Source organism: Engraulis encrasicolus, chromosome 2 (assembly GCF_034702125.1).
Source record: "Engraulis encrasicolus isolate BLACKSEA-1 chromosome 2, IST_EnEncr_1.0, whole genome shotgun sequence".
In the NCBI taxonomy this organism is placed as follows: domain Eukaryota; kingdom Metazoa; phylum Chordata; class Actinopteri; order Clupeiformes; family Engraulidae; genus Engraulis; species Engraulis encrasicolus.
The window spans coordinates 37,420,593-37,427,889 of record NC_085858.1 but is presented as its reverse complement, the minus strand read 5'-3'; positions in this window follow the sequence as shown (position 1 = coordinate 37,427,889).

Sequence of the window (7,297 nt, the reverse complement as noted above, 5' to 3'; positions counted from 1 at the left end):
CGTCTAAGTCCGTTTTGGTCTTCATGGTGCATATATTTATGAGATTCAGTGTCGCTCTAGACACTCGTAACAATTGTTACACATGTTGCGCACAAATGTTCATTTTAAGTCTTTGGAAACTCACAACTCCCCTGCAAAGCACTGACCGCCAATTGCCCTTCAAAACCTGGGAATATAATTGACAGAATTTATAGAGCACCAAATACACTTAGGCCCTACTTCCTCTGGTGAAATTCTAACCATTTGTATAAAGGACACTCGTTAGCCTATTCATTGTAAAACGCAGTAGACTATTAACTCAAAACAAAAACAAAAGAAGGCAATTGGCTTGGCATGCTTCATAAACAAAAGCTATAATCGTGTTCACCCTGAGTATAACCTCTATTAACATCGACAAGAGTAGTTTCAAACAGCTTCGAAATTTGGAAATGTGAGCACGAATGTTTTCTGCATGTATGTTCCACACCTCACAAGACGCGTGGAATCCTTGTCGCGCACTTCCTCGTGCCCATTTTTACCTGAAGTCAGACCACACAATAGGAGAGTGACTATTCGAACCAGCATAACTCTGATTAAGAGGTTTTAAATAGTTTGAAACCGAACTGATGGCATACACAGACACACAGGCACCAGATATGCCCAAATGAAGTTTTAAAAAGGCAAATGCAGCCTATAGGCTACTGGGATTTTCGACGAAACATCGGCATACATCGGCAGCATGGGATTATGACAGCCTTGTTATTTGTATCGGAAATACGTCAGAGAAAACATCTAATTGGTTTGCAAATGTCATAGGTTTCGATTTTCTTCACGTTGCCAAACTAAATTGGCAATTAAAAAATGTGTTATAGTTGTTATGCGGTTGAAACATCTGGTCAGTGTTGCCATAGTGCGGGTTTCTTTGCGTAATTTTAAATTATCTACTGTATATTGGGATAGTTGCAGAACAGTTGTGGAAGGAAAAGTGCAGACATGAAAGACTGCAGATGTAGCAATATGAAATAGTGAACAAACATACAGCAACAACAGAAACAACAGCATTACCATGAGCAGATTTTTACAGAATGTGTGCAATAGAGCCCAATATTTTACCACAATAAGAAACCATTTTGGACTGCTGTTGCAACATTTCCTAAATTGTTGTGGTGACAGCCATAAGTGATTAGATATCAGGAAGTGTTTAAGGCTACAAGATAATGGACAATAGCCTACTGAATGAGTCTAGTCTATTGAAGAATGCCATGAGGAAATAATTTTGGTGCATTTGGAGTTATTAGCAGTTCTTCCCCTGTGCATGTTTTATCTCCGCCCCTCACCATTGGTGGAGTCACAAGCAGGGGCGCCGCCAGACATGTTGGGCCCCATGGAAAAAATCGAATTTTAGGCCCCCTTCATGGCCCCTGTCAGTGTTGTCAGTGCTTGGGCCCTTATGATCTGGAACACCTTTCCCCCTTAATGACACCCATGGTCACAAGGCTAACAACAACAACAGCAGGACAAACTAGGCCTATCAGTTTTTATTTTGGGATTTGCATATGGCTGCCTAAAGACCATAATGCACGTTTTGGCAACTTTTTGAGCAATGTTGCTAGGCAACAACATGAGTGCAGCTCCTAATTTTCCAATGGCATCATACAAATATCATTGCCCCAAAAGTTGCCCTGTGTATCAATACCTTTAGACTGAATTGTCTCAGGTATCCATGTCTGGAGCTGGGGACTGTAGTGTCAGCGTTGGTGGTAATTGCATGGTAGGCCAGTTGACTTCATGGATATATGGTACAAATTAACAAGAAGAAGCCAAAGTCAGTAACATTGAAAGTCTTGATTATTATCACGCATAGATTTATTTTGTCCTATGCTTCCTGTCTCCATCTCTGACCAATGTGCCATCACACTGCATAGAGGTGAAGCAAACACATTTTCTTAGTGCTATTGACTGACTAATAAAAGAAGGATTGTCAGACCATTACAGTGAGGCATGAATAAAAATGAAGTAAAATATTTTGGAAAAACTACTGTCCTCACATGAGTTGCGTCCATTTTTCATTTAATTACTGTTGGAAAATGGCACCAGTCATGCACTAGACAAAGAATGGTGGGTTGTGGATAGAGTTTTGGTTGCAAAACAATAATTATATATTGAACAGCGGGCGAGTTGCACAATTTGTAATTTATTTTATCACTTGCTGGTTAAGTTCTGAAAAGTTCTAAATCCTAGTTTGAATGCTATGGCATAATACTCCATTTCCCTCTGATGTTTGTGTGTGAAGAACAGTGTTTATATATTCCATGAGGCTGGTAATAACCAAACCTGCAGAAACAAAGTCAGCTGATTCTGATTGGATATCTAGTCTGTGATATTTCCGGTCTTAAAATAAACAAAATAAGTGTGATTTATTAGTTCAATTTTAAAGTGGCTCTATGAATATTTGCAAGGGTTCAGAAGGTAAAGAAATATAGAGGAGGGGAGGAAAATCCAGACAAAACTTCCAAAACTAGTACACTTTTCCTCTTATTTCACTCACGAGAGCCTTCAAAGTCCACCATTGCCTGGAGATGCATGGCATGAAATCCGTAGATGGTCCATTCATTCTTACCTCTTAGGTACAGGGTCACAGATCACTCCCTCTGCTTGTCCATTTGTAAAAAAAAAAAAAAAAAGAGCACACCACCTTTCATAGGCGCTTGTCTATCTCTTAACTAACAGTTCCCTGTTTTACTGGACGACTCGTCAGTCAAACAGAGAGATGAGTTGCCCTGACAGTCACTGCGCGGAGGAGTGGTGGACGTATTGAACGCCATAAATCGTCTTGGTGAACGACAAACCCCTCCTTTTCTGCTTGGTGGGTTATCTGGAAAGTGACCTCTGGTTTTGAGGGATGAGAGTGGAACATGGTGAGGGGCGGGGACAAGATGCCTGAGCTCAGGCAGAGAGGCTCAGGGGTCAGGAGGGAGGTCACTGAGCCATTGCAGTGTTTTTCTGACGAACAACACAGCCCTCTGACCCCAACCCACCCATGTATACACGCATGACTTCCACCCTGTTGCTGTCAACCCCACACACACACCACCCCACCACCCCTCTGTTGCAACTCAAATTTCACTAGCGTGTTTGTCTTTCACAGTACGTCTTTACTATTCAAAGACAAATGCTAAAGCTAAAACAATTATAATCACCCCTGTTGCCACCTGGGGCCACTGAGTGCTCTGAGTGCCCTATGCGCTGTGACTATATCACTTATCTTGGGCCTAAGCTCTTGTGGACTTTATACCTCTTTAATTTTTTACTGATCTCTCCTTCATTTCATTTTATCTTTACATTACTTATTTATTATCTATCTACTTATTTTTTCTATTTTGTCTAGTTTCCTCTCTTGTCTTTTTGCTATTTCTTTCTTGTTTCTTCTATCTTTTCTACCTCACTCCATTATTTTTTATTTTTAACATTGTTGTTTATCCATATGTTAAGCACTTTGAGCTGCATGCCTTGTATGGAATTGTGCTATACAAATACAGTTATTATAGCTTCTCATAACTAATATTATTATAGACGTTAAGACTGTAGTGTTATGAAATTTCTTACAGGATATCGACAATCTGTTTTCCCCGAGGTGATATACTGTATACGTATACTGGCATATCACCAAATATATGTTGGAAAGGACCTTTTTTTCCTCACAAGACACAGAAGTGCACATCGCCTAATTCCAAAACAGAAGGATAGAGCTAAGTATCACCTTCATTCTCTATCAGACAGCCTTAGAGCACTAAACTATACCTACCTAGATTAAGGCAGTCCTAATCTATCACTTTAGTAAAAGAAAATGTTCAGTCTGTGCCACATGATAGTATGCTCTTCTAAACGTTGTCACCGACAGTACAGTAGGCGAGTAAGTGGATAAAACCGCAAGCCGACAAGACAACAGGTCCTTGTCATACACTGTACAGGGCACCAATGGGACTTCAAACGATAAACACATAGCCACCTAGCATTTTGGAATCCCTGGCTGCGTACGCATTCAATTGATTACCAACAGCCGGAACCCATGTATAACTAGAAATGCATTCTCACAGAAAATGCTGGAAGCGGGCTTGCCTTTTGGGGCAGAGATGAAACAAAGTACTATTGAGAAAACAAAGCTCCATCCACCCAGTCAGAAGTTATGGGCCAAACAATTCAGCCATCTTGGATTCAGCCATCTTGAAAGTGTTGTAGCTCTGCGTTTTGGGGATATACTAAATGACATAGATGGTATTTTAAGTTGGCTAAGGAACACTGCATATGATATAATTTTGAAAATCAACATGGCTTCGAGCGGGATTAGAACTCACAACCTCCATATCTGTAATCCAAACCCTTTGCCATTGATATTAAATGACATACAATACATGATATTTGAAGTTGGCTAAGGAACACTGCATATGATATCATTTTGAAAATCAACATGGCTTCGACTGGGGTTCGAACCTCCAACCCCCATATCCCTAATTCAGCACATTTGCCATTCATACTAAATGACATACATGGCATTTTAAGTTGGCCAAGGAACACTGCATATGATATAATTTTGAAAATCAACATGGCTTTGACTGGGATTCGAACCCCCAACCTCCATATCTGTAATCCAGCACATTTGCCATGCATACTAAATGACATACATGGCATTTTAAGTTGGCCAAGGAACACTGCATAATATAATTTTGAAAATCAACATGGCTTTGACTGGGTTTCGAACCCCCAACCTCAATATCTGTAATTCAGCACATTTGCCATCCATACTAAATGATATACATGGCATTTTAAGTCGACCAAGGAACGCTGCATATGATATAATTTAGAAAATCAACATGGCTTTGACTGGGATTCGAACCCCCAACCTCCAAATCTGTAATCCAGCACATTTGCCATGCATACTAAATGATATACATGGCATTTTAAGTCGGCCAAGGAACGCTGCATATGATATAATTTAGAAAATCAACATGGCTTTGACTGGGATTCGAACCCCCAACCTCCATATCTGTAATCCAGCACATTTGCCATGCATACTAAATGACATACATGGCATTTTAAGTTGGCCAAGGAACACTGCATATGATATAATTTAGAAAATCAACACGGCTTTGACTGGGTTTCGAACCCCCAACCTCAATATCTGTAATTCAGCACATTTGCCATCCATACTAAATGATATACATGGCATTTTAAGTCGGCCAAGGAACGCTGCATATGATATAATTTAGAAAATCAACATGGCTTTGGATGGGATTCGAAACCTCAACCTCCATATCTCTAATGCAGCGGCATACATTACCACTAAGCCAAGCAGCTAGCTGTCATACACAGTCCAGCAAGACTATATTAGATTGCATTGAAGAGCTGAACAATAGGCTTCTAGAATAGCTGCTCGCACCTGCTCGTTAAGAATAGAATCTTGAGACAGTGGCAGTTAAGATGGAATCCTTCATTGGGAGCACCTGTTCTGATACTAACTGACAGTTAGTATTGAGCCTTTAACAGGGGAGAAAATGAGAATGAGTTTTTTGTCTTTACAACATCGTTGTAAAAAAACTAAAAGGAGTTGGCACGTGTCCTTTTCACAGATCGGAGTCATGCTTGTGATCTCTCTAACAGTCTTTGAATGAAGTTTATAGGTTAAATTTTTCAGGCACAAATGGACCTCCGTGTGGGACATGCGCTGATCTCTTGAAAAATGCACTTTTCCAAAGACTGGGATTCTCCATAGAGCCAGGTCTGTTTTTTTTACAAACCTGCCATTTAAAAAGTATTGGGAGTTGGGAGATGAAACTTTCACAATTTGGAGACATCCCATAGAGCTCGCTAACAACGCGTCAACTAAACTTCTAGGTGAAAGTGTTGATGTTTTATGACCGAAAAAGCCTCCTACACTCTAATCTTTAGAGTGGCGGAACTTTGGTTCATGGAGGTTCCACCACTGTTTTCAATGGAGACCCAGGCTTTCACAAAATCGCCAAAAACGGGAAAACGACAAGAGACACGGAGAAGCCTATAACGAGACGCGATCTCCAAGCCGAGCCGGTCGTTTTAGTGTTTGAACGGTGTCTCTATCTCGAAAGGCCTAGGAGGAGATCCATTTTCTATTTTTACTGCTGCCCTGCACAAGAACGATAATAAGAAACAGGACTTAGAGATTACTATAAACGGGCCTTGCTCTGCAAGAGCTCTGCTCTTGCTCCGCAAGCCCGCTTAATAATCGGGCCTTGCTCTGCAAGAGCTCTGCTCTTGCTCCGCAAGCCCGCTTAACTACCAAGTCTTGAGAATCAATAGGCTACTTAGGTTAAGTGGTGAGGAGGAGGTTACAGTAGAGGAGACTGTGGAAACAATACTTACTTACTCTCCTCATTGCAATCTTACCCAGCAAGCCATCCTTCAAGAGTGGACTTGAAAGTGAAAGTCCATTGGGAAACTCCAACTCCCATTGTCATTGTGACACAGCACTCCACAGCACACAACGAAATTGCATTCATGCCTCACCCGTGGGGGCAGCCCTCAATGGCGACCTTGGGGAGCAGTGTGGCAGGATGGTACCATGCTCAGGGTACCTCTGTCATGGAGGAGGATGGGGGAGAGCACTGGTTGACTACTCCCCCCACCAACTGGGCGGGTCAGGAGTCGAACCGGCAACCTTTGGGCTACAAGTCTGACGCCTTAACCGCTTACCCATGACTGCCCAGAACTTACCCTAAGCTAGTGAAAGTCAATGGATCCGTGTAGCATGCTACATGCTACAGTGATCCATTGACTTTCACTAGCTTAGCTACATACTCCCTCTTTTAACTTGTCTTAAAGCAAGACAACGCTTAACATGAAAAATAAGACACTTAACCACCTTTATAAACCCCACCCAACGATTTAACTGTATTATCCCCCAAAATAGTGACATACCCCTTTAATGGACAGACTGCAGCCATTCAACACCCGGACCAGTCACTAGGCAAAGATGATAAAGTTGGTGGCCAATGGGAGCGAATGTTACATTAATGTTTTCTATGAGTTTCTTTTTCTTTCTTTCTTTCTTTCTTTCTTTCTTTCTTTCTTTCTTTCTTTCTTTCTGTCTCTGTCTTCTTGTCTGCCTGCCTGTTAATGACAAACAATATGGATCACTCAGGAATCATCTGATGTAGCCTAGTGTATGGTGGTAAGCCCTTCTACAAGCCCTAAGGTGACTCCTTTTAGGTGGAAATAAAGTTTAATGTCCTCGGGAAACAATCAGTACAGTAACATGGAAAATCCCACTGACTCGATTAATTGT